General features: G+C 53.8%; 1 protein-coding gene and 1 pseudogene across 1 annotated transcript in view; both read right to left on the bottom strand.

Annotated features, from left to right (window-relative positions):
• PODXL (podocalyxin like) overlaps window positions 1-24,503 on the bottom strand; it is a 51,014-nt gene that overhangs the window by 19,711 nt on the left and 6,800 nt on the right. The window lies entirely within an intron of this gene.
• LOC123829682 lies at window positions 733-23,423 on the bottom strand (annotated as a pseudogene).

Raw genomic sequence — 24,503 nt, 5'->3', positions numbered from 1 at the left:
ATTGATCAGGTACTTGTTGGGGAGAAAAAACAGTTTTTATGGTATTCAAAACTACTTTTTAAAAAAAAGATTTTATTGATTTATTTTTAGAGAGGGAAGGGAGGGAGAGAGAGAGAAACATCAATGTGCGGTTGCTGGGGGTTATGGCCTGCAACCCAGGCATGTACCCTGGCTGGGAATCGAACCTGGGACACTTTGGTTCCCAGCCCATGCTCAATCCACTGAGCTACGCCAGCCAGGGCTCAAAACTACTTTTTAAAAAGGATTCTAGCACAGGCTTCTTCATAAACTAGATTACCTTGTAATCTGTTTTTCTAAATCTCTTAGGAGTCTTGGTTTGAGAACTAGAGCTTATGCCTTGGTTGGTGTGGCTCAGATAGTTGGAGCTTCATCCCATAACCGAAAAGTTGAGGGTTCGATTCCCAGTCCTAGTACATGCAATCCCTGGTCCAAGTGCAGATGGGAGGTGACCAAACCATGCTTCTCTCTTGAATCAACGTTTCTCTCTTTTTTCCTCCCTCCCTTCCTCCCTCTCTCCCTAAAAGCAATGAAAAAAATGATGTCCTGGGGTAAGGATTAAAAAATAAAAAAAGAACTAGAACTACTCCTATTTCAAGTCTATCCTGCACTCCTGAAAAGCTGCAGAAAGGCACCTGAAAGCTGTTTCTTTAAGACATGGATTTCGTTTTTATTCTTGCTGGTATATATTGCCGCACCAAGGGTGTGCAGTTTTCATTCGAGATCCTCATGATGCTGAGAAGTTTCATTGATGGATGACCTGTCCATCTCTAGTTTCAACTGTCTTAGTCAAAGGTGTCCTTTTTGAGTGGGTGTCAAGCCAGAGGGGGTGACTCCAGATTGGTTTCCCTCAGGTTTAGGGAAGGAAAGTTGGGAAGCAGCAGAGAAGTCCTGCTCTCTGTGCCTTCCAGGAGCTTCCTGTAGGTGGCGATCTCAATGTCAAGAGCCATCTTGACATTCAGCAGGTCTTGGTATTCTTGAAGGTGAGGAGCCATTTCTTCATTTTCTGAACCACATCTCGCAGTGGCCAGTAGTGTCTTGCTGGTCAGCAGCTTCCACAGCAAAAGGCTCTTCCATTCCACGCATCTGGCATTCCGGAGACTCAGTTCTTCCACGTTGCTGGTGAGGGACTGCACCTGTTGCCCATACTCATTTGACTCCTGCTTTGCCTGGTGCAAGGCATCATCGTTCCGGTTCACAGCCTTGGAGAGGTCAGCAAACCTGGACTTGTGCCATTCCTCAGCCTTCCTGAAGGTTCTTGGTAGCCACGCCTTCATACTGTGGACGTGCATCACACCGGGCTGTGGTGAGGTCAGGCTTGGAAACATCCACATCAACTCGGACGTGCTGCGCCTGAGCCTGGGCCTGCCGCTCCTGGAGTTCCTCATCGTGGAGTTTCTTCCAAAGGCAATCTCTTCTCGCAAGGATTCCACTTTACGCTCAAGGTCAAGTCGTGCCAAAGAAGCACTGGCAGTATCCTGTCTGAAGGACTGCGGGGTGCCCTTGGCTTCCTCTCTCTGAAGCATGTCCTCCTGCAGCTTCTCCCGGAGCTGCATTAGGTCCTCAGCCAGGTTATCAGGCTCCACTTCAATGCAGACCTTGAGTTGGGGAGCTGGTCCACCTGCCGGCGCAGCTCCTGCATCTCCTCCTCCTAGAGGTCCCCCAGGAGCACCTTGCCCTGGCCCTCGAGCTTCTTGTCAACCATCAAGATCTTGTTCCGCTTCTCCAGGAAGTGCAACTCGTTGATGTGGTTGGCGAAGCAGTCCTTCAGCTGCCGCAGCACCACCTTCTCGTTGGTGTGGGTGTTCTGAACTTGGTATTGACGGCATCAGCCAGCGAGAAGTTTGTAAGAGTCCTGCAGCAGCCGCACACTGGCAACACTGCTCCACAAGTGCACGGCTGAGGAGTGCAGAGTACACAGTGCCCCGGAGGCGACATATGACTGTGGCTGGTGCTAGGGCACCACACGCTGCCCAGGCTGTAGGAGCCAGTGGCCATGGTCACGTAGCTCTGCCTGGAGCTTGGCCGGCTGGTGGCGCCGGGGTGCCGAACGTCCTGAGGTAGGAAGAGCAGGTCACGAACCCGGTGGGCTGGCTACAGGCGATTAGGCAAGCAAGGGCGTGGCAGGTGTGGGCAGTGGGGGCGCTGCTGCATCTCTGGTGCGGGGATCCCAGTGGCAGAGTGGCAGAGAGCTGGTGCAACCAGTTGTACACCCAGCCCAACTTCTTAATAGATTAACATAGACTCTCACACTGAAGACATAGCAGAAGAAAAGCCATGTGCTAGGCAACTACTAATCTCTCTGTCTCTCTCTATGGATTTGCTTATTCTGGACACTTCACATAAATGGAATCATACAAGGAGTATGACTCAATGACTGGCTTCTTTCACTCAGGACATTTTTTAAGGTTCATCCATGTTGATGAGCATGTACCAGTTCTTTATTTCTTTGTATTACTGAGTGCTATTACTCTGTATGGACATACCACATTTTGTTTATCCATACGTCAGTTGATGAACGTTTGGATAGTTTAAACTTTTCGGCTATCATGAATAATACTGCTATACATCATACACAAACTTCTGTGTGGACATGTGTTTTCGTTTCTCTTGGGTGTAGACCTATGAGTGGAATTTCTGGATCTTGTGGTAGCTCAATATTTAGAATTTTGAGGAACTGCCACCCTGTTTTCCAAAGTGGCTGCATGAGATTACACGCCCACCAGCAGTATATGAGGGTTTGAATTTCTCCACATCCTCACCAACCACTGTTGTCACGTCATGGGTCCTTTTCATTATAGCCCTTTCACTGGGCACGCGGAGGCATCTCATTGTGGGTGTAACGTGAATATCCCTAATGACCACCAACCCAGCAACATATAAAAAGGATAATATGCCCTGGCTGGCATAGGTCAGTGGATTGAGCGTGGGCTGCGAACCAAAGCATCACAGGTTCGATTCCGAGTCAGGGCACATGCCTGGGTTGCAGGCCACGGCCCCCAGCAACCACACATTGATGTTTCTCTCTCTCTATCTTTCTCCCTCCCTTCCCTCTCTAAAAATAAATAAATAGAATCGTTTTTAAAAAAAGGATAATATATCACAATCAAGTGAGATTCAGCTCATGGCTACTTCAGTATATGAAAATCAGCCAGTGCAATTCACCATATTGACAGTAAATAAGAAAAACCATATGATCATCTCAATATATTCAGAAAATTCATGACAAAATTCATCATTCATTTATAATTATAAAACATCTCAGCAAACCAGGGATAGAAGGAAACTTTCCTAACCTAATAAATGAAATACTCAAATAACCCTTCAGCTAACATCGTAATTAATGGGGAGAGATGGAATGCTTCGCCCTTCAATTTGGGAACAAGACAAAGCTGTACTCTCATCACTGCACTGAGCATCACGATAATCATAGAAATCCTAGCTGGTTCAGGAAAGAAGGAAACTCACCTCTTAACACTCAACAATAAAAAGATAACCCAATTTTTTAAGAGGGCAAAGGAGCCACAAGAAAAAAAAAGTCACCAAAGAGAATATTCAGATGACAAACACATAAAAAGATGTTCATTAGTCATTAGGTAAATACAAATTAAAGCTGCGATGCAATACCCTCACACACACCTGTTAGAATGGCTGAAAAGAAACTGACGGCAGCAAATATTAAGAGGGAGCTCCCATCCGTTACCAATGGGTGTGCGGAACAGCACCGCTGCTTCGGAATACAGTCCAGCCACTTCTCTTCAAGCTGGACGCTTCCGTTACCACATGGCCCGGCCATTCCCGTCTTATTTACCCCCGAGAACTAACACCTTGTGGTCACACAGAAACCTGCATGCAACTGTTTATAGCAGCTGTATTCAAAAACACCAAAAACTGGAGACAACCAAGATATCCTTCAAGGAGTGAATAAACAGTCATTCGTCTATACAGGGCCCACTTGGCAAAGACTGGGAATGAGCTACTGATTCATGCAACACGGACATTTTCAATGACAGAAGTGAAAGGCCACATAGTGTTTGATAGGGACAGAAAACAGATCGGTGGTTACCCGGCACTGAGGGAAGGGTGAGGAATTGATGTTCGGACAGTGGAACTGTGCTGTATGGTAATGGGGTGATGAGTGTCCAAGACCATTTGTCAAAACCCATAAAATTGTGCACCTTAAAGAATTAATTTTTCTTAGTGCCGATTTTGGGCGGGTGCGGGGGTGGGTAGTCAACTGAGATATTCAGGAAATCCTGGGCTGTCATGGGGGCTATGGAAATAACTTTTACTTATGTTACAAATGTATGTAACATAACGTCACTGAAGAAAAGGGGGAGGGGGGAGAAAGTGGGCCAAAGCCACTGGAGACTAGTTCTTTGACTGGAGACTGTAAAGCTATGTGTATAAACAGTGTAGGTGGTACGCTTGTGTCTCAAAAGGGTGTGGGTTATCAATTCTCAATCTGCCTTACATACACATACCGACAGAGAAATATGTAGGTCTGTGTGCGCACATGGGGTAGAACATAAATGTGTTTCCGAGCTCTGTCCACCGAGAGGGTCGAAAAGCAGCGACCCCCGCGGGTGCACCCAGCCATTCTCCAACATAGTGAACCAGGGCTCCCTGGACTAATACTTGATTCTAGCGCTGATGCAGGGAAAACGTAAGGTGAGCCTGGACATTTGTCGTCCCGGAAAGTAAGGAAACGGCGGGGAGTCGGGGTGGACAAGTCCCAGAGGCAAAGCACTTCCAGTGGCCAAACCTGCAACAATTTAAGCAACAAAATAAAAAAAAATACTGCACTGAAACCAGAAAAGTAAAATAAATATCTATGAGTCCATGCTGATAAATGATTGAATAAAAGAAATAAATGGGTCAGGAGAAACAAATCATTCTTACAGGAAAATTCCAAACAATATAGATACCCTCCCCTCCTGCAGGAGAAACATTTTTTCCCACTTCTATGTGAGTGTGGGTCAGTCCTAGTGACTCTCCTCCAAGGGAGGACGGAAAGGGAAAGTCAGCCAGTACCGTGGAGAACCTGGAAGTCACATCATCTGAACCACTTGGTCACGGTTAACGACACCCATGACTCAGTCGTGACTGGCCATCAGTCATCACGTCCCCTGATAAGAGGGAACCTCCCCTTTGTCTTATGTCTAAAAATACCTAACCCCAGTGTAACCATAAAAGAACACCAGACACACCCAAATTGAAAGACATTCCACAAAAATATCCAGCTAGTACTCTTAAAAACCATTAAGGTCATGAACAATTAAGGAGTGACTAAGAAACTGTCACAGGTTGAAAGAAACCTGTCAGACATGATTAAATGCAATGTCATATCCTGGAACAAAAGAGACCGGTAGTGGAAATACTGGTAAAATATGAACAATTTGCAGTTTTACTTAGTTAATAGTATTGTACCAGTGTTCATTTCTTAGTTGTGATAAATGTCAGTGGTTATGTGAGATGTTAACATTAGGGGGGCCTTGGCTGGTATGGCTCAGTGGATTGAGCGCCAGCCCGCAAGCTGAAAGGTCGCTGGTTCGATTCCCAGTCAGGACACATGCCAGCATCTCAGGCCAATTCCTCATTTGTGGGTATACGAGAGGCAACTGATTGTTTCTCTTTCCACTTTGATGTTTCTCTCCCTCTCTTTCTCCCTCCCTTCCCCTCTTCCTAAAAATAAATAAATAAAATCTTTCTAAAAAAGATATTAACATTAGGAGAAGTTGCAGGAAAGGTGTATGAACTGGTATCACCTCTTCAACTTTTCTGTAAATCTACAATTATTTTCAAGTAAAAGGCAGAAAAAAAAAGAAACCAAAAGGGAAATGAAAAACAATCAGGAGAAGATAGTTGCAATATATACAGTCACAAAAGATTACTACCTAAAAAATATTTCTAAAAAATGTCTATAGGTAAGAAAACAACCCATTAGAAAAACAGAGAAAAGAATTAAATGGGTATTTAACAGAAGAAGTAGCACAGATAGCCTCTAAACATGTGCAAATGTTAGTAATTCAGGAAATGCTGAATCAAGTAAGAATTATCACTCCAGGCACACCAGACTGACAAGTGGTAGCAAACACGTGGAGGGGTGTAAATTGGCACAAGCACATCGGAAAACTGTATGGCATTACCAAGTGAAGTGGAGCATGCCCATAGCTTTCAATGTGCAACGTTCAGTGGTGCCACTAGGCACTGCCCCTAGGAAGACGCACACACGCATACATCAGGATGTGTTCATAAGAATGTCCCTATCAGGACTTTGGTACTGGCTCCATACAGGTAACAAGCAAATGTTCGTGAACAGTAGTATGAATAAATAAGGTATGGAATATTCATATAATGGAATACTAAAAAGCACTAAAAGTCAGTGAATGAGTATTGTATTATATTTTATTATATCATATGTATATTAACATGAATTAGTCTAAAAATAATACTGAACAATAAAAGCAAGAACAGCCTTGGCTGGTGTGGCTCAGAGGATTGAGTTGGCAGTTCGATTCCCAGTCAGGGCACATGCCTGGGTTGCGGGCCAGGTCGCCCAGTAGGGGGCGTGAGAGCAGCAACCACACATTGATGTTTCTCTCCCTCTCTTCCTCCCTTCCCTTCTCTAAAAATAAATAAATAAAATCTTAAAAAAAAAAAAACAAGAACAAGACTACTTATATGGTTTTATTTATAGGGTTAAAAAATTGGTGAAACTAAATATAACTTTAGAGCTAGATACAAAGTCTTACTACAATTTTACAGAAAAGTTTAGGGTAACAGCGACTTCTGGGGGAAACAGGAAAGAGATACAACAGAGCTTCTGATTTGTTTGTTTGTTTGTTTTGGCAAGGAGGGAGTGGCTGATTGTGCTGAGTGGTGAAATCAACAACACGGGGGTCCCAGGCTATCTCAACCTACCGTTTCCACAGGAACGGTACAGGCGGGAGCCCGACGGGCTGACTGAAGAGTGAGTGAATGGCAGGGCAGTGGCCGTGTGTGTAGATAACTATCGAGTGTTAGGTAGGAGGAGGAGCAGGGAAATATGGCAATCGCTGGAGGAAGCTGGTACAGTCAAGAAAGTTTTGCTTGTTTTTGAAGGTAGGAGATGCCAGAGCTGATACTAATGCTCCTTTTGGTTTGTTCCCTGTCTACAGTCTCATCAGGTCCTTGCGATGAGGAAGGGAATGCACGTGTGTTGATCTGGGACCCCCTGTGGAACGAGGACCCGGATTTCATTACACGTGAAGCCAGAAGGAAGCAGGCGGACAGAGACGTAAGTACATTTTTTAATTTGGGTAGTGAAACAATAAATTTCCATTTCACAGCTTCAGTTTTCTCGACCCAGTCTAGATGAAATCAGCTATACTAATATAAATAAAATAAGAAAGGAGGAGTAGCTCTGTGGAAGGGAACGGTCTGAAATACTCATCTTGACACGGGAAAGCAAGCCTGCTGGTAGAGCGGTTCTCAAACGTTAGCGCGTCAGAAATGCCAGTTGCCAACGCCAGCCCAGAGGTTCTGATTCAGCGGGTCTGGGACGGAGCATGAGAGTCTCCACTCCTAACAAGTTCCCAAGTGGTTCTGATGCTAATGGGCAGAGGACCACGCTGTGAGAGACACGATGCTGGGGGGTGAGGGGAAATACGCCCCCCCAAATAGTATTCGGTGTCCAAGAGAGGCACAAAACCATGAATTTAAAGTGAACCCCATCAGCCCGAGTGCGACTTTTCCCTCAGTGGTGTTCTGCTGCTGTGGCAGAGGCACGGAAAGAGTGAGGGCAGGGCTCATCTGGGAACGGGGTTTGTAGGTGAGTAGGATGGTGGGAGAGGGTGCAGGGGGCTCGAGGGTATTTGCAAGGCCGGGATTGTAATGGACAGTGAGAGACGGGAGGGAACAAGACAGCCGATAGGCAATGCGATGAGCGAGGATCAGTGGTCAGAGAATGAAGCGCTGACATTTCGGAGCGGGTGCGGTTTGCGGGCGTGGCAACGTTCTGGGTGTGACATGTGAACACGCAGGAGGCCAGGGCATTTACTTGTGTATCTAAGTGGGTGCCGAGGTCCCTGAGAGTGAGGTTACAAACTGAGGTGGAGAGGAGGGAGGGGAAGCCCTCAGTGTGTGATGTGGCCGAGCGGGCTGTCAGGACGGTGACTGCGGGGAGGGGTGGGGGGAGGATATGGAGGCTGGTCTTGAAGGCTGTGTTGAGAAGCGTGTGGTGTGGGGGGCGGCAGCAGAGAGAGAGAGAGGTGACCGGTCCTCCACATGCTTGCCTCCAGTGTGGGGCGGCGAGTGGGAGGGGCAGCAGAACACTGCTCTGAACCTTCAGTGAGGGTCTGCTTCCTCCTGTTCCTGGCCACGGCAGCCCTAGGATCGACTCTCCAGACTCGCCACTATTAATAGCGGGAAAGGAAACTCTAAAGAATGCCCAGGAAGAGGGTGTGTGGAAGGAGAGCAGGAAGGCAGAGAGCTGGGAGGCTCTGGCGGGGACACCAGAGTCTGCCACTCCTTCCTTTGTTACCCCAGCTCACCTCCCCCGGCTGCTGCTATCTCCAGGGAAATAGAGCCAGAAAGCTCCAAGGGGGCACGGGGAAAGGGCAGAAGGAGGCAGGGTACGCTGACGTCTGGTGGGACAGAGGAAAGGGCTCAGACTGGGACATCAGAGACCTGGAGCTTCCCGTCCTGGTCCTGCCTCTGATCCACAGGGTCTCAGGTGAGTCTTTGTGCCTCTGTAAAAGAAACACATCTGTGGCCCTGGCCAGTGTGGCTCAGCTGGTTGGAGCACTGTTCTGTAAGCTGAAAGGTCACAGGTTCAATTCCTGGTCAGGCGCATGCCTGGGTTGCAGGTGTGGTCCCGGTAGGGTTGAGTAGGAGAGGCAATCGCACATCAGTGCTTCTCTCCCTCTCTCTCCTTCCCTTTCCCTCTCTCTAAAATCAATAAGCAAGTCCTCAGGTGAAAAACACACCAAAAACGCATCTATGAAATGGGTCAGATGACTTCTGAGGTCCCTGAGAATGCGTAGGCACTTTCCCAAGTGTGATGCCGTGTTCGAACACAGTCCGCCTTTGCTGTGACAAAGAGCCATCCTAACGTGTCCCTTCAGAGTGACCTCGAAACTTTTTCCAACATGTGACATCGGCTTTGTGAACCTCTCCCTCCGAGGACCAGACCAGGAAAGGGCCTCGACGCTGCCTCAGGTTCCCTCCGGATGAAGCGGGAGCCCCTCCCCGCTCTCTAGGGCCCATTCATGCCTCTCAGACCCCAAATCCCTTACTGCCAGGGTTCTGGGTAGGAGCCGGAAGTTACAGTGGGGCTGGTGGGATGGGGGAGCCTTGGAAGGGTGCAGGCCCCAAACTCCCCAGTCCGCAAGGGACCTGGGGCTGCCCTAGGAGCTGAGAGGGGCCGCTGGAGGCCTGGGCAGGACTTCCTCCAGGGGCCGGTCCAGCAGATGTCCCATCCCTACGCTGCATTCAGCCTTCTTTACTCTCCGTCCCTCGTTCTGCAAGAGGTGATACAACCCACCCCTATGTTATGTCCCCACCTCTATGCTTCTGGGGTTTTGTACGCCAGCACCCCTGAAATGAGGGGTGCTGGGTCCTCACAAGCGCCCTGCCTCAGCCGAGCTGGGTCATCCCTTCCCACTGCCTCCCTCTTGCTTAGCTGGGTACTCACTGCCTTCCACCAAGAAGCCTTCTGAATTCCCCTCTCTGCCCTGGGCATGGGGTCGGGGGGAGGGGTGGGCAGGAGTCCTGTCCTTGGAAGCTGCTTGCTGAGGTGTTCTGCCCTGGGTCACAGTAGTCCTGTAACTCCCCCTTACAAGTGCTTGTCCTCTGTAGCATTAAGAAAGCTCATCCCACCCTGGCCAGTGTGGCTCAGCGCCACAAAGTGAAGGTTGCCAGTTAGGCTGCTGATTCAATTCCTGGTCAGGGCACATGTCTGGGTTGCAGACATGGCCCCTGGTTGGGACGAATACAAGAGGCAACCGATCCATGTTTCTCTCTCACATTCATGTTTCCCTCCCTCTCTTTCTCCCTCCCTTCTTCTCTCTCTAAAAATCAATAAAATCAAGAGAAAGAAAGATAGATCAAGCTAGCTAATCTCACTACCTCTAGCCCCCCAAAGGTCCTAACCAGGTTTCGGGGGGGGGCGGGGAGGGCCACAAAGCCCGATTGAGGTGGGCAGCACCAGCAAGGGGCGTGTGGCCAGGGGCGTGCCCTGGCAAACAAAGGTCAGAGCTCCGGACCAGGAGCCTGGGGAGGGGACCAGTGCAGCTGCCTCGCCTGCCTCCCCCTTAGCAGCCAGCTGTGGTGGTCCCCCAGGTCCGCCCTGGGCTTGAGGGAAGCCCAGGCCCTGTTGGTGCCTGGGGTCTTGTACCGGTTTCCTGTGGCTGCCGTTTGAATTCCCACAAGCTGGGTGGCTTAAAACAACAGCAATGTATTCCCTCAGAGTCCCAGGGGCCAGAAGTCTGGGCCCAGTGAGTGGGCAGCTCTGCCTCCTTCCAGAGCCTCCCTGGGAGAAGGCTCCCTTGCCCCTTCCAGCTGCTGGCCACTGCTGGCACTCCTTGGCTTGTAACGGTCTCACTCCGATCTCTGTCACCATGGTCACACTGCTGTCTCTTCCTCGCTGTCCTCTTAGAAAGAAACTTGTCAACGAGAAAAAAGCGTGACCGCCAAGTCAAACTTGTCAGCGAGCACGCAGGGGATCCAGGGTGACCTTACTTCCAGATCCTTAGCTTAGTCACATCTGCCGAGACCCCGTGTCCAAACAAGGTCACAATCGCAGGTTTCGGGGATTTGACATTGACATCTTTCTATCTTGGGAGAGGGGGACATTTCTCAGCCTGCCGCATCTGAGAAATGGGGATAATGTCCTCTGGGGCCTCTCTCTGTGCCCCTCCAAACAGCCCTTGGGCCACGGGCCCCAAAGACGCACCCGATCAACTCCCTGGTGCTGCGGCCGGACCGTCTGGTGTCCGCCCAGATTCCCGTGTTGAAGCCCCACCCTGCAGTATGATGGTATTATGACAAGGGCCCTTTAGGAGGTTCACGTGGGGCCATGAGTAGACTCGCCCCCCCCCACCCGCCACACCTGCCCACAATGGGGTGAGTGTCCTCGGAGCCGAGGAGCAGCTTCCTGTCCGTCTGCGTGGGGAGCACACGCAGGAAGGCGGCTGTCTGCCAGCCAGGAAGGGGGCTCGCTCCCTGACCGTGGGCTTACAGCCTCCAGAGCTGTGAGGAATCAGTGTCGTTGCCCAGGCCACTCAGGCTACAGCGGCCTGCGCTGCCTGAGCCAAGGGGCTGGGAGTGGTGGTTAATAATGAGAATGAAAATAGCAGGAGGAACGGCTCCAGTGTCTGGGGAAGGCCAGAGTCCCAACCTGCCTTCATTACCCTGAGTCCAGGCGAGTGGTCAGGCAGACACATGTGGCCACAGGGTCTGGTCATGCCCCACCGTCCCCGGCCCTTCCCTGGGGCCCTGATCCCCCCCTCCCTCCCCCACCCCCATTCTGCTGGTGCCTCTGGACAGCCAGCAAGCACCCCAGGGCGTGAGGGCGGGCTCCTGAGCGTGGCCTCTCCCAGAGGAGCCTGAGCCGCCCCCTGAGGGGAGATAATTCCGGGCATTCTTCAAATCTGGAATTGTTCAGCCCTTATCAGCTTCTTTCAGCTGGACTGTCCGACACCCGCCCTCAGGGTGGGCCCTCGCCGGCCGGTTCCCTGGGCAGGAGCGGGCGGTCACGTCCAGCACTGAGGTCTCCCAGGAATGGAGCAAGGCAGGCTTCACCTGGGCGCGCCCTTCCCCGCAGGCGAGGGCGCCAAGGCCAGAGGACCTCACCCCACCTGCTCTGCCCGGGCCAGCACCCACCTGGGGATGTGGCTCAGAGCCTGAGGGCGCCCTCTCCAATCTGCTGCGTACACCCCGGCCCCGTCCCACACGGGGTGACCCCGTCTCTCTTCCCCTTCGCCCCACCCCCCTCCACAAACACAAAGGCTGTGTGCCTGGCGAGGGTCTTAACACTGTTCCTCACTTTCCCTGTCGCAGCGAGGAGGGTGATAATGGTAATGAAGCCACACTGTCAAGTGCTGAGAGCAGTGCCTGCACACAGTCAGTACTCAGTCAACGTCAGGCATGCTGCTATCGCAAGGCAGCTAAATTCCCCTTGCCAGCCCCTGTCACGACCCCGCCACACCTGCCTCTTCCTGCTGCAGAGGCTCGCACCTGCACGGGCCTCGACCTGGGGGAGGGCGGACACAAGGCTTCCCCAGGCCCGCCAGGGCTCTCCCAGGTTCCGCAGGGAGGCAGGTCCGCTCAGGGCAGAGGTGAGGGGGATGACAGCCCCAGATGAGGGGTGCGCTGACATCTTCCCCAGGGAGGAAGAGGAACCTGAGGCCGGGGTGGGGCCCGCTCCAGGAAGCTTCCTCAGAGAAGAGAAGCCTTGGGGGTGGGTGGTCAGAGCAGGGGCGAGGAGGGAGGGGCTTTCCTGCTGGCGGCCTCCCGTCTGGGCTGCCCTGGAGCCCAGGCCTCAGCGGGCGGCCGGACCTCCCCTCTGCGACAGCTGACAGCCGTGTAAGGCCCGTTGGGCTCCGGGGCCTGTGCCTGGTGCTGGGGCCGCACGGGGAGAACAGTATGATGGGCTTGCCCGCCTCCTGCTCAGCCCTGGGCCTCCTCGTCGGTGAAGCCCAGCCCCGGCGCCTGCCGTGTTCCCCACCCCACCCTGAGGGCCGGGAGGTTGTCGATGAGGGAGACTTAGGAAGGCGGTGGGAAGCTCATGGATCACAATGCACTGACCTCCACTGAGAGCCCCGCTTTTACCTCTCACTTAATGTTGAAAACCCCCGAAAAGTTTTGATTACAAAGAAACTGAAGTGCAGAAAGGTGAGCTGACTTGTTCGATGCCACAGCGAGCACAAGGTCAGGGGCCTTGGGTGCCAGTATGACCCAGGAGCGGCTCTCTCCTGGCCCCGTGTGGCCCGGAGGAGGAAGGCCAGGCTGAGAGTGGGGGGCTGGCTCTGGGCCTGGGGCGACGGCTGGCTGGGGCAGCCGCTTGCGTTGTTTGGGCCTCGCTCCCATTTGCAGAATAATGACACTGGGACACTAACGTCTAACAGGGGCTGGCAAACAGTTTCTGTAAACGGCCGGAAAGTAAATATTTTAGACCTTGCAGGCCCCACAGTCTCTGCTGCAGCTACTCGACTTCACTGCACCCCAAAAGCAGCCATGGGCAGTATGTAGGTAAGTGAGCGTGACCGTGTTCCAATAAAACTTTACTGACACACACACAGCTCAGCTGCGGTTTGCCCACCCCGATGCACACGATCCCTGCCGGGTCTGGGGCTGGAAGCCCAGGTTTTAACCCACTGCGGACCCTACTCGTCCATGTCCCTGAGGAGCCCAAGAGCCACCTGCCCTCGCCTACTGATAGAAACTGAGCTGGCGTGTTTGCAACTCGGACCACAGACAAAGAAAAATGACTAAATCGTTAACTCCTCAGAAACAGACAAGCAAACTCACCCATCAGAGGGGCGAGGGCAGGCGATGGCTTGACCAAGGTGGCTGTCCCTCGTTGCGTGGTGTTGCCGTGAACTGGCCATGGCACCCCTCGCTGAGGAGGGCCTCATGCCCATTCCCCTGGGGCCCTGGCACCTGCACGGCACCCGTCCCCCGGGCACGCTGAGTGTGTTCCCAGGGATGGGGCCCCTGGTGCTGCCCTCTCTCTGACCCTCACTGGAGGGGCCAGGGGCAGGTGGCTGGGGTCAGGGCAGGAGCAGGGCAGGGCTGGGGCAGAAGCCCACAGCAGACAGCTGGAGCACCTACCTCGGCTCCTTTCCTGGTCTCCTCTGGGGCCAACTGCCCTGGCCCAGGGCCTCTCTCCTCCTCAGTTTCACCGAGAAGGAGGCACAGGCCTGTCCTGCCCACCTGCACTGTGCCTGGGACTGGGGGTTTGGGCTGCCGAGTGTCTCTGCCACGGGTTCACAGCAGCTCCTGCTGGGTTCAGTGGGGAGGCCCTCGGGGAACAGCCCCTTCCCCATGTACGTCCACAGAGTTTCATTCAAGAATCACGTACAGAGAAAGACCCATACCGCAGGAACTGATGGAACACACCCACGCAACCGGCACCCAGACCACGGAACAGGCCACTGAACCCTGGGAGCCCGCCCTGTGCTCCCCGCAGTCACTCCCCACACCAAGGGTAAACTGCTCTTCTGGCTTAAGGCTGAGATCTGCCTGCTTTTGAATTTTATGTCAGTGGCGCCACACGGCGCTGGCTTCACTCCCTGGCATTTATCTGTGTGACTCGTCCTTCCCGGGTGAGCAGTTGCGGGCTGTTCGTTCCCACTGCGGTGGAGTGCGCTGCTGCGGGAACATGCCACCAAGTGTTTATCCGCCCTGCTCTGCCGGGCACGCGGCGGCTTCCAGCGCTGGCCACTGTGCGCAGGGCTGCCATGAACACTGCGGCTCGGGCCTTGGGCAGGCTGAGCGGCGTGGACAGGGCATCATGGTGCTGCTCCTGCAGGGCAGGGGGAGGCAGGTGAACCAGGAGGGCGGGCGGGCTGGCTGCAGTGCCAGCTGAGGACAAAGCTCCAGGATGTCTCCTGAGCTCCTCCCCCACACACGATCTCAGGCCCTCTCTGTGTGGGACACGTGCTCGGCTCGGTCATCCCAGGCGCGCTCCCCAGCCAGCCAGTTGTTATCCAATGTGGGCTGGCTCTAGTGCCAGGGGCCGGGATGACAGGGAGTGGAGAGAGTGGAGGGTATGGAGGGGGAGCTGGGAGGCCTGGTCCTGAGTGGCTTTGCTCTCAACCCCCTCCCTGGCACGCCAGCTCAGGGGCCTTCGTTTCCACATGCTTCACAGAGGGGTGGCTTCAGGCACCTCTGAGTCCCTCCTAATGACAATCAGAGCCAGAGCTGGCTGCACACCTCCATCCCACCGCATCAGAGGCTCTCCAGGTGAGGGTCGGAGGGCAGAGCCCCACCCCCACGCTGTAACAGGACTGAGCTCCTGAGCAGGAAGCTTTGAACTACATTCCTGGAATACTCATTATTATAATTCTGTTGCTGAAGGCAGAGAGTTAAGAGGAGAGCCTGGAATTCAATCAACTGTGCTACCCAGGATTTCCGCCCTGCCTCTACCTGTGGCCGGGCCCCCGCCGCCCTCCGGTTCCTCTCCCACCCATGTGGAGGTCCCCACTGCTCTCTGCTGTCTGTCGCTGTTCTGAACAAGAGGGCGTGCACGCGCTGACCCCTGGAGGTTCGAGACAGGTGTGCTAGGCTTCATGGAGAAACAGCCAGCCTGCCCAGGGAAGGGGCCGAGCTGTTCCTGAGCTCGAAAGAGGCCTAACCTCCCTCAAACAATCTCCTTCCCAGGGCTTCCTAATCCCTTGGCCCGCTGCAGACCATGTGAATCCTGACCTGTCTGACCGGGCAGTGTGCCCAGGCGCTGCCAACCCACCGGCCTGCGGGGGCGGGGCGATGCCCGGACAGCTGAGCTCACCTCCCTGCCAAGAAGGGCTCCTGCACAAAGGTCGGGACAACAGGCCAGCACCCCGGAAGGAGGTGCAGTGCCCTTCAGCTCATCTCTACGATATTTCAAGGACCACAGATGTGATGTGCATGCAGCCGCCCCGGGAAGAGCGAGCTCTGGGGGGTGGGAGACTGGGGGCCCGTGTGAGCCCAGCGCCCCATGGGGCCTTGGTCTCCTCGTCTGCCAAGGGACAGAGAAATATCTGTCTGGGAACAAAACGAACTTTTAAGAACATGGGCAAGCTTTGGGGGCCAAGGTGAAAATACAACAGATGCAGAGAGGGGCGGGTCCGGCTGGACGGGAGGCCGGGCTGCCAACCGCGCCAGCACTCTGCTGTGCGCCGGGGGCCGGCGCTCGGGCAGGAGGGCAGGGCACCGCGTGTCCTGCTGAGCCTGCGTCGGGTCTGAGCCCGTGGGGCACGGCGTGCGCGTGTGCTCCCTCCCCCTCCACGTCTCCGCGTGAAGGGCTTTTCTACAAATCCAGCAAAAACAGTTTATCACCCAACTTACACAGCCAGCACGTATCGAGGCCTCATCATACCAGCCAGACATCAAGGAGAGAGTTTCACACGCGATCCCTTCTGCGTCTCCCACGCCCTGGGAGGAGGGGCGGGAGACTGGGGAGACTGGACGGCCACGAGTGGGGGGCCCCACAACGGCCACCAGGGCTCACGCCCCTTTGCCCCTGGTCGCAGCTGAGCCCAGGCGCACCTGCTGCGCTGTGCCTCGGGCGCACACACACGCTCCCACAGCTGGAGCACGCGCACATTTGGCACCCGCCGCTTCCCTCCGCAGTCAGTTCAAAAACAACCTCCGTAACTATTTTTCTGAGGGAGCGCGTTGCCATTCCCACGCCACCTCCCGAAGCTGTGAAAATAACCAGATGTGTACGGGTCTCTGGGCCGCTCCTGGAAACCTGCGCAGGGACCGGCCTCCAGGCCCCGGCAGAGAACAAACAAGGGCCAGGAGCCAGAGGGAAGTCCAGCGCGGACGGGGGACAGTCGCCCCTGGGAGTGCGGTGAGACGGTCCTGTGAAAAGGGGCCTGTGAGTTTCCCAGGGAATGACGGCTTTCCGCCTGGTGGAAGCCGAAGGTTAAGGCAGCAAGCGGAGCGTTCCAAATTCCCAAATGTTTTTTTCTGTCCTGGAGAGAGTTCACCCCTTCCAGGAATAACACCTGCATCCTTCTTGCTGCATGGTCCTCCGCGTTAGCACCGGGTCCTCGGACTGAATCTGTGTGTGCTGGGCTGCGGCTCAGTTAGCAGGCTCTGGGAACCCCCCCTTGCTACTCTGCACAGCAGAGGAACAAAGAAAGAGTCTTAAATAAAGTCAAGACTCTGCCTTTGGCCGCAGAAAGCCTGAGGACTCCCCGTGGAGCACGAGTCTGGATTTCTTTGTTGTTTAAGATGGGAGAGCTCTTAGCTTCCCACCAGGGAATGAGAGTCCAATGGTGGCATTGCTTAAAAAGAACAGACTTCATTGGCCCTGGCCCAGCTGCTCAGATGTTTAGGGCGTTGGCCCCATGCACCAAGGTTACAGGTTCGATCCCCGGTCAGGGCACACACAAGAGTCCACCAATGAATGCATACATAAGTGGAGCAATTCATGTTTCTGTCTCTCCCAGCCCCTTCCTCTCTCTAAAATCAATAAATACAACATTTTTAAAAATAAAAACAAACATTTGTAAATGACCATGACTAAACAACTTTGGGCTGGTGGGGGGTGGGGGGTGGGGGGCAGAGGAGGGCCAGGCAGACAGTTAAAAGCCAGGATCTTCCCTTTCAGACAAAGCCAAGCTGCCCCAGTGTTTGAGCCTCGGGATGTTGGAGCTGGTCAAGGAAGCTCCGTTTCCTCTGGGCTCCGCCTAGGGAAGTGAATCAAGGATCCCAGAGCCAGCCCTGCTTGGAGCCAGGTGTCCAAACAGCTGACAAGTCATCCCCCCGAAGTGGCTGGGTTTAATGACACCAGAGAGGAAGAGTGCCAGGTGAAACCACAAGCACACGCTCGCACACGGTTGGTTTCACAGTGCTAAGTTCCGCAGGAAGGCAAGGGGTCGGGTTTTCTCAACTCCCACCAGGCTGGTACTGGAGTCAGACCTGGGCTGCGGCAGCACAGGCGCCACCTCTTGCCCCATGCCTGCCTCCCATGCTCCCATCCCAGCCTTCCTCTCCCCACTCTTCTCTGCTGCGTCTGCAGTCCTGCCGCCCTGCCTGACCCAGTCCGGTGGGCACGGAAGCCCAGATGTCTAGGCCAAGTTTACCAGGCCCGCCCTGTGCCCAGAGCACTAAGGCATACACACCTAAAGTGGAAGGGGCTACGTGGAGTCTCAGACTCGACTCCAGATAAATCACCGCCATCCTCCTGCCTCGCAGTTCCCATCTGGGAAGTGGGCACAGTGCTCTGGCGTGAGGCACAACCCAGGCCACGGGGTTTCAGAGGGGCTGACCCAGGGGCGCTGCCTTCCTCACCGTCCCTTACAGACTGGTCTTTGCTTTCACAGTGATGGCATCGTACCTCCAGATGAAGCCCAGGAGGGGCTGATGCCCACCCCTCAGGCTGGGGAAGCAGGGGCCAGAGAGGCAGCGAGTGACAGAGCAGCCAGGGCCAGCTGTGGCTGAGTACACGGTCCTGCAGGACCGCTGGCTGGGTACGCCTCCTGTTCCCGAATCCACGCAGACTTCACTTTCCTTGCCTCCCTGGGTCCTAACGTCAGAAAGAACCAGAGGGACCCCAGACAGCCCTTAACCCCACCCCAGCAAGGGAGGGATGGGCCAACAGAAGGTCGGAATATGGGTCACACCTTCTGTGGCTTCTAGAACTCTGTGGTCCAACTCCCAAAGCAGGCTCGCTGTCTGCGGGGTGACAATTTTCAACCTTTTTCATCTCCTGGCATATGTAAACTAATTACTAAAATTCCTCAGAGCACCAAAAAATATTTTGCCGACTTGACCAAAAAAAAAAAAAAAATAGGGCCCTGGCTGGTGTAACTCAGTGGATGAAGTGTGGGCTGTGAACCAGGCATCGCAGGTTCGATTCCCAGTCATGGCACATGCCTAGGTTGCAGGCCATGGTCCCCAGCAACCGCACATTGATGTTTCTCTCTCTCTCTCTCTCTCTCTCTCTCTCCTTTCCTTCCCTCTCTAAAAATAAATAAATAAAATTAAATTAAAAAAATAGGTACAATTTTGATTCATCCACACTGAACAGCTATTGTTGTGTGGGCTGCTGTCATTTTTTAATTGGACAATCCAAGGGAAAACAGAAGTCAGTGCCCCTGACTGAGTAGTCAGGTACTGCATGTTTCAAAGACTCTCTCGTCACAGCAGCTGAAAATCGCCACAGCAGCGCATACGTGCCGGTGCTCCCGGCTGCAGCTCCTGCTCCCCCTCCTGGCCGTCCGACGGGGGAGGCCTTTAGTGAGATGAAAAGATAAGTCCAAGGCCAGCAAGACCACAAGAGCCCCCAGGACAAGGGACAGGTACCTGCACCTCCCTCACATTATCCAGGAATTCAAGGTGCCACGGGCTGTCCCCAGCAGCCGCTGCGATGAGAACAGCTTCCCCCGCCTGCAGCCGTCTCCAGTGATTCAAAGCCTCGGAGCCACCTGGTGTTGGCTCCCCCTGCCCCCACCCCCATCCCCTGGCTCCTGCCCCCACCCCCATCCCCTGGCCCCTCCCCCCTGGGTGCATGCACACCCTTGAACCCAGTCCCATCGCGCCAGCAGTTCTGGCACAAAGAAGGAACACTGAACAGGACGGTCCTTGAGATCTCCCGGACCAGCCCCGCCCCCACAGGCGAGGAGGAAACGGAGGCCCCTAGGCGGTACTCTGCCTCCAGTGGCACAGCATCTTCCTCTTGCACACCTGTTTTCTTTTTCTCCCTGTGCTCTTTATTCGACACCCAGCTCAGGTGGACCCTCCTGAGTGTCTGCTCCGTGCTCGCCAATGCCCCCAGCACAGCCCCAAGACTACAAAGCTTTATCAACAAGAGCATCCATAGGCAGTTGTAGCTGGTGTGCGGACAGGGTTGCCCAAAGAGCCCACGGAATTCAGAGGTGTAATTGATTCTGTGTGGTCAGGACCAGACTTCCAGAATCTCCCCGGGCCGGGAGTGAAGCCCACGTGTTTCTCCACTAAGTGAGAGCTCGCAGGACCCCAAGGGAAGAATGAGAGCCTGTGGGGAGGCTCCCACCCTGCCCCTCCCCAGCGGCCGGGTGTCTGCTGCACAAGCTCGCTAGTGCCTGGGCCCACTGAGGCAGCAGAGGAGTTGGAAGCAGGGTGACCTCAGGGCAGGAAGCAACTCTGTGTGGTGCTCTGGGGAGTCTCCAGGTGAAGGCAGCCTGGCTGGAAGAAGAGCTGTGCTGGGGAAGGGGTTGACAGCACAGGGCCTGGGGAAGGGAGCAGGAGGCTGAGACCCAGACCACACCCTACTCAGCAGCGCCCCCTAGGGCTGGCATGCAGAGCCACATCTCCCTGAGCTGGGGGACCCCAGGCTCACTGAGCTCAGTGACCTGCCTTTGAGGGTTCTCTTGTGTGGTAGCAGCAGCTTGGAAAATATGAACAAGATACCCCCCCAACACTTCAGCCATTTGGCTCCCTGACTCCCAGGAAAAATGACAGCCTGAAGGTGGATGAGGCCCATGCACCTCAGCAAGCCCTGCTTAACCAGAGCTGGGAGAAAGCCCCGAGCCCCACTGCACCTGGTGAGCCACTGAGGCAGGGCTGGCCGACAGCACATCCTCTGGAACCCCCTTCTCCCCAGTTCTAGGGCCAGGTGACAGGGGCCCAATGGGAGAGAGGCTGGAAGCAACCATGTTTGCCACATCTGGGCAGAAAGACCCAAACATCAAAAACACCCACCAAGTGCTCTTAGCAATGCCTCCCATTTCTGAAAAGCAACACCATTGTTAACACCCAGGAGGGGCCTGGAGCGACCCTGTTGCCGCACAGGTTCTGACCCAGCAGCCTCCAGGCTGGCCCCAGCCAACCTTCTGTGCTGTTTGCTCTGAGTGCCCCTAGGAGGGAGGGCCCGCTCAGGCTTCACTTCCACGTCAAGAAGGTCTTGCTTAGCAATGCCCCCCCACCACACACACACCTGGTGTGTTTTCACCCCTCAAGCTCTCTCAGCCCCGTCCAGGTCTTCACGCAGACCGTCTGGGCTTTAGCACTGAATGCCGCAGATCTCAGACCCGGGAATACCACGGCGGGTGGGCACTCCACCTTTCCACCAGTGTTTGCCCAGGAGATGCTAACGGATGATCGGTCTACTAAGAAGAGGGTGGAGAGAAAGAAAAGCTTCCATAGTTAATGAATGTTTGGGGACCCGTGGGTTAAACAAAGGTCATGAAGTAGAGGTCAGGTCATTGAAGATCATAATATTGATTTTCCAAAGAAGGGGATAGAGTAGGCAACATTTCTCAAACATTGTAGGTCAGAGTTCTCTTTTTCCCATTTATCATTCATTGAGAGCATAACTATTAACATCTTGAGGACTACTGGTGGTCTCTGTGGACACAGTTTGGGGGATGCAGCCTGTTTTAACAGTCATAAAAGTTTTTGGAAAAAAAAAGAAAGAAAACCCATATGGCCCTGGCCGGGTAGCTCAGTTGGTTAGAGTGTTGTCTTGATATGCCAAGGTTGAGGGTTCGATCCCCGGTCAGGGCACATACAAGAAGCAGCCAATGAATGCATAGATAAGAGGAACAACAAACCGATGTTTTTTCTCTTTCTCTCTCTAAAATTGATACATACATTTTAAAAAAAGAAACCAGTGAAGAAACTCCTGAATGAGTGGAACTAATCAATGTCTCTCTCCCCCCTTTTCTCTTTAAAAACCAATACATTTTTTAAAAATCTTTCAAAGATAAAGACCATATGGTGCTCGTCCCGATTTGCCTTTCAGGTGAGCCGAGGCACCAAGCACTGCCCACTGGGGCCGAGTGTGCAGAGCGCCAGGTGCACCCCTGAGAGCAGTTCCCATCTCCCTCCCACGCCCCGTCTTTCTGAGGAAACGGTGGGCGCCCAGGTTTCTGTTAGTTGCTGCGTTGTAACCCCGTGCCGCTCCCCTCCCTCCCTCCCTCCCTCCCAGGACGGGTCACTGGGAATTTGGTGCGAGAGGGTAGAGTTGGTTGAGGAGGAAGGAAGCTACTTAGAAGGAGCGGGGAAGAGACTCAGCTCCGCAGGCTGAACGAGGCCATGGAGCAGCGGTGGCTGAGGACTGTCCTTCCACCAGGTGGAGGAACAGCTGCAGACGTGAGACTCTGTTTCAGCGTGCTGGGCAGCCCCTGCAGCAATCAGGGTGGAGATGGCCTCGGGAAAGCCTCTCTCCCCTTGAAGCCCCACAGTCAAGGGCAGCGCCCTCCAGGGCTGGGGCGAGAAGCACCTGGTGGGGACCAAGAAGGTGAAGGGGCTGGCCACCCTCATCCAGGACTGCCCTCTACAACTAAGCCCCAGAACTGGGGTCCTCACCCAGAGTGACCTGGCTGTGGGCGGTGACTAAATCAGGGAAGGCTGGGTCCCGGTCGGGGGGAAGAGCCGCAGAGGAGAATGCTTGGCCCAGTGGGGTCCAGCTTGGGAGAGGTCTTTTCCACCACATCTCACACTGCGCTAGAGCTGAAACTGTTAAGGAAAAGAAAAATAACCCCTGGCTGGCATAGCTCAGTGGATTGAGCACAGGCTGCGAACCAAAGTGTCGCAGGTTCGATTCCCAGTCAGGGTACCTGCCTGGGTTGCAGGCCACGGCCCCCAGCAACCACACATTGATGTTTCTCTCCCTCCCTCTCCCTCTCTCTCTCTCTTTCTCCCTCCCTTCCCTCTCTAAAAAATAAAATCTTTAAAAAAAAAAAAGAAAAGAAAAATAAATGTGTCAGGCACACCACCTACGTGATTGTATCGAACACTCGCTGTTGAGGAAGGCACCTACCCATTTTATGGCTGGGAAAACTGAGCCTGGGAAACAAGCCTGAAGTCACAAGGCTGGTTAGGTCCCAAAGTCCAGACTAAAAATCCAAGTCTCTAACTTCAAAACATGGGGCACATGGCAAGAGATTTAAACATTTCTTCTCTTGGACAAAACTTTTTCTCAAAACAACTTTTCATGTGGATATCTACTGCACAGAACAAATAAATGCCAAGCTGCACGAAGTGGGTGGGATGTGAAGTCGCCCCCTCCTCTCAGTTTTCCCCTCCAGGAGTGCACCCCAAGCTCTCGGTGGCCCCCAAGGTGGCTTGCAGAACAGCCCCACCAGGCGTGGGAGCCACTGGCCTCTGGCCGCTGCACTCCCGGACCACACTGCTCAGACAGGATAGGCTCTCCCTCCGCCCTGCATTTGCCTGGCTGTGGTGGGACGGGGAGGGGAGGGTGCAGAAATAATTCTTTGTTATCCAGAGGCCAGTGGGGGAAAGCAGGTACCCCCCACCCCCTCTGCCTGCCCCGGTGGAGGCCCTGCTCATGGTGGTCCCCAGGCCACCTCTGCTCACTGGAGTAGCTCAAGGCAGGGGGTCCTGAGTGGGAGGAAGCTGGGCTTTCATGTGCATTACAAGGAACTGCTCCTCCATCAGAACCCAAAGGCTGGAGCCACGAAAACAAAGGCTCAGCTAGAGCTGGCTCAGCCAGAGCTGGCTCAGCCAGAAGGTAGGCCTTAGGCCACTGAGGACTACAGCTTATAAGGAGTCTGGCACAAATAACACCCGCTTTCTATTACAAAATCTTTTATTACAAAATCATACGTACATAATTCTGTAACATAATATCACACTCAAGCACACCACATGACATTTGAGGTGAAATGTTCAAATTAAAACTATAAATTATTACACCCATATCATAACCCAACCAACTACACTCAAGCAGGCGTTACTTCCGCCGGACCCTGGATTTTACTCATGTCGGCGCGAAGCTGTTTGGATTGGCCAGGTGAGGACTGCGAGCAGCTGCAGAGAGGCCCGTGGTTTTCAGGGGCCAGGTCTGTGGTAGCGTTCGTAGGAGATCTATTTCAATATCATCTTGTGCTTCAACTTTATAACGGAACCACCGATTTTTGGCTAGGCACATGGAGGCCTGAAGTAAAAATCACTTTCCCTAGGGAAAGTGCTCTTACTGCTTCCCTTGCAGCTAGGTGTGGCCGCAGGACTAAGTTCCACTCCACAAACGTAACTGCAAGTGTCGTGTGCGGTTTCTGGCAGGTAACCTTGAAAGGGGAGCTGCGGGCTTCTTGTTCCTCCTTCCTGACACCTGGAGCCCAAGTAGCCACCGTGGACCAGGAAGCAGCACATGAATGGTGGCAGAACCTCCACACCAGCCCCCTGAAACTATTAAACAGAGAGATAGAACTTCTGTCTTTTATTTTTTAAAGGGTTTATTTCATTTTTCAGAGAAAGGTGAAGGGAGGGAGAAAGAAAGGGAGAGAAACATCCATCAGTTGCCTTCTGCATGCCCACAACCCAGGCATGTGCCCTGACCAGGAATCGAACCCATGACCTTCTGGTTCACAGGCTGGTACTCAATCCACTGAGCCACTGAGCCAGGCCGAGGCATAACTTCTCTCTTTTAAAATGCACTATTTTTTTAGTTGCTCTGAACAGCCAAATCAAGTTCTAACAGAAGCCCTAGCTGCTGCACCACCCACAGCGCTTCCCTCTCCCCCCAGGAGCCCCTGCTTCCTCTCAAGCCCCTGTGCCCGTTCCTCCAGTGCCCAGGGCCAGCCCACCTGCCACCTTCCTCTCTTCTGGAACCAGGTTAGGAGCCTTGCAGTTAGAAAGCTCAGAACTGGCAGGCGAGCCTCTGTGTTCCAAACCAGCTTGCCACTCACTCACTCATTCAGCAAATGTTTATTAAACATCTACTACATGCCAGGTACTATTCTAGGTGCTGTGGCTACAGCCCTGAACAGAAGTCCCTGCCCTCATGGAACTTACAGTCTACTCGGGGGAGAGACAAAGAAATGCGTGTACCCAGGTGATAGGTG

The sequence above is a fragment of the Phyllostomus hastatus genome, unplaced genomic scaffold, assembly GCF_019186645.2.
Source record: "Phyllostomus hastatus isolate PE091 unplaced genomic scaffold, TTU_PhHast_1.1 phas_scaffold_114, whole genome shotgun sequence".
NCBI lineage: Eukaryota > Metazoa > Chordata > Mammalia > Chiroptera > Phyllostomidae > Phyllostomus > Phyllostomus hastatus.
This window is presented reverse-complemented; position numbering and strand designations above follow the sequence as displayed.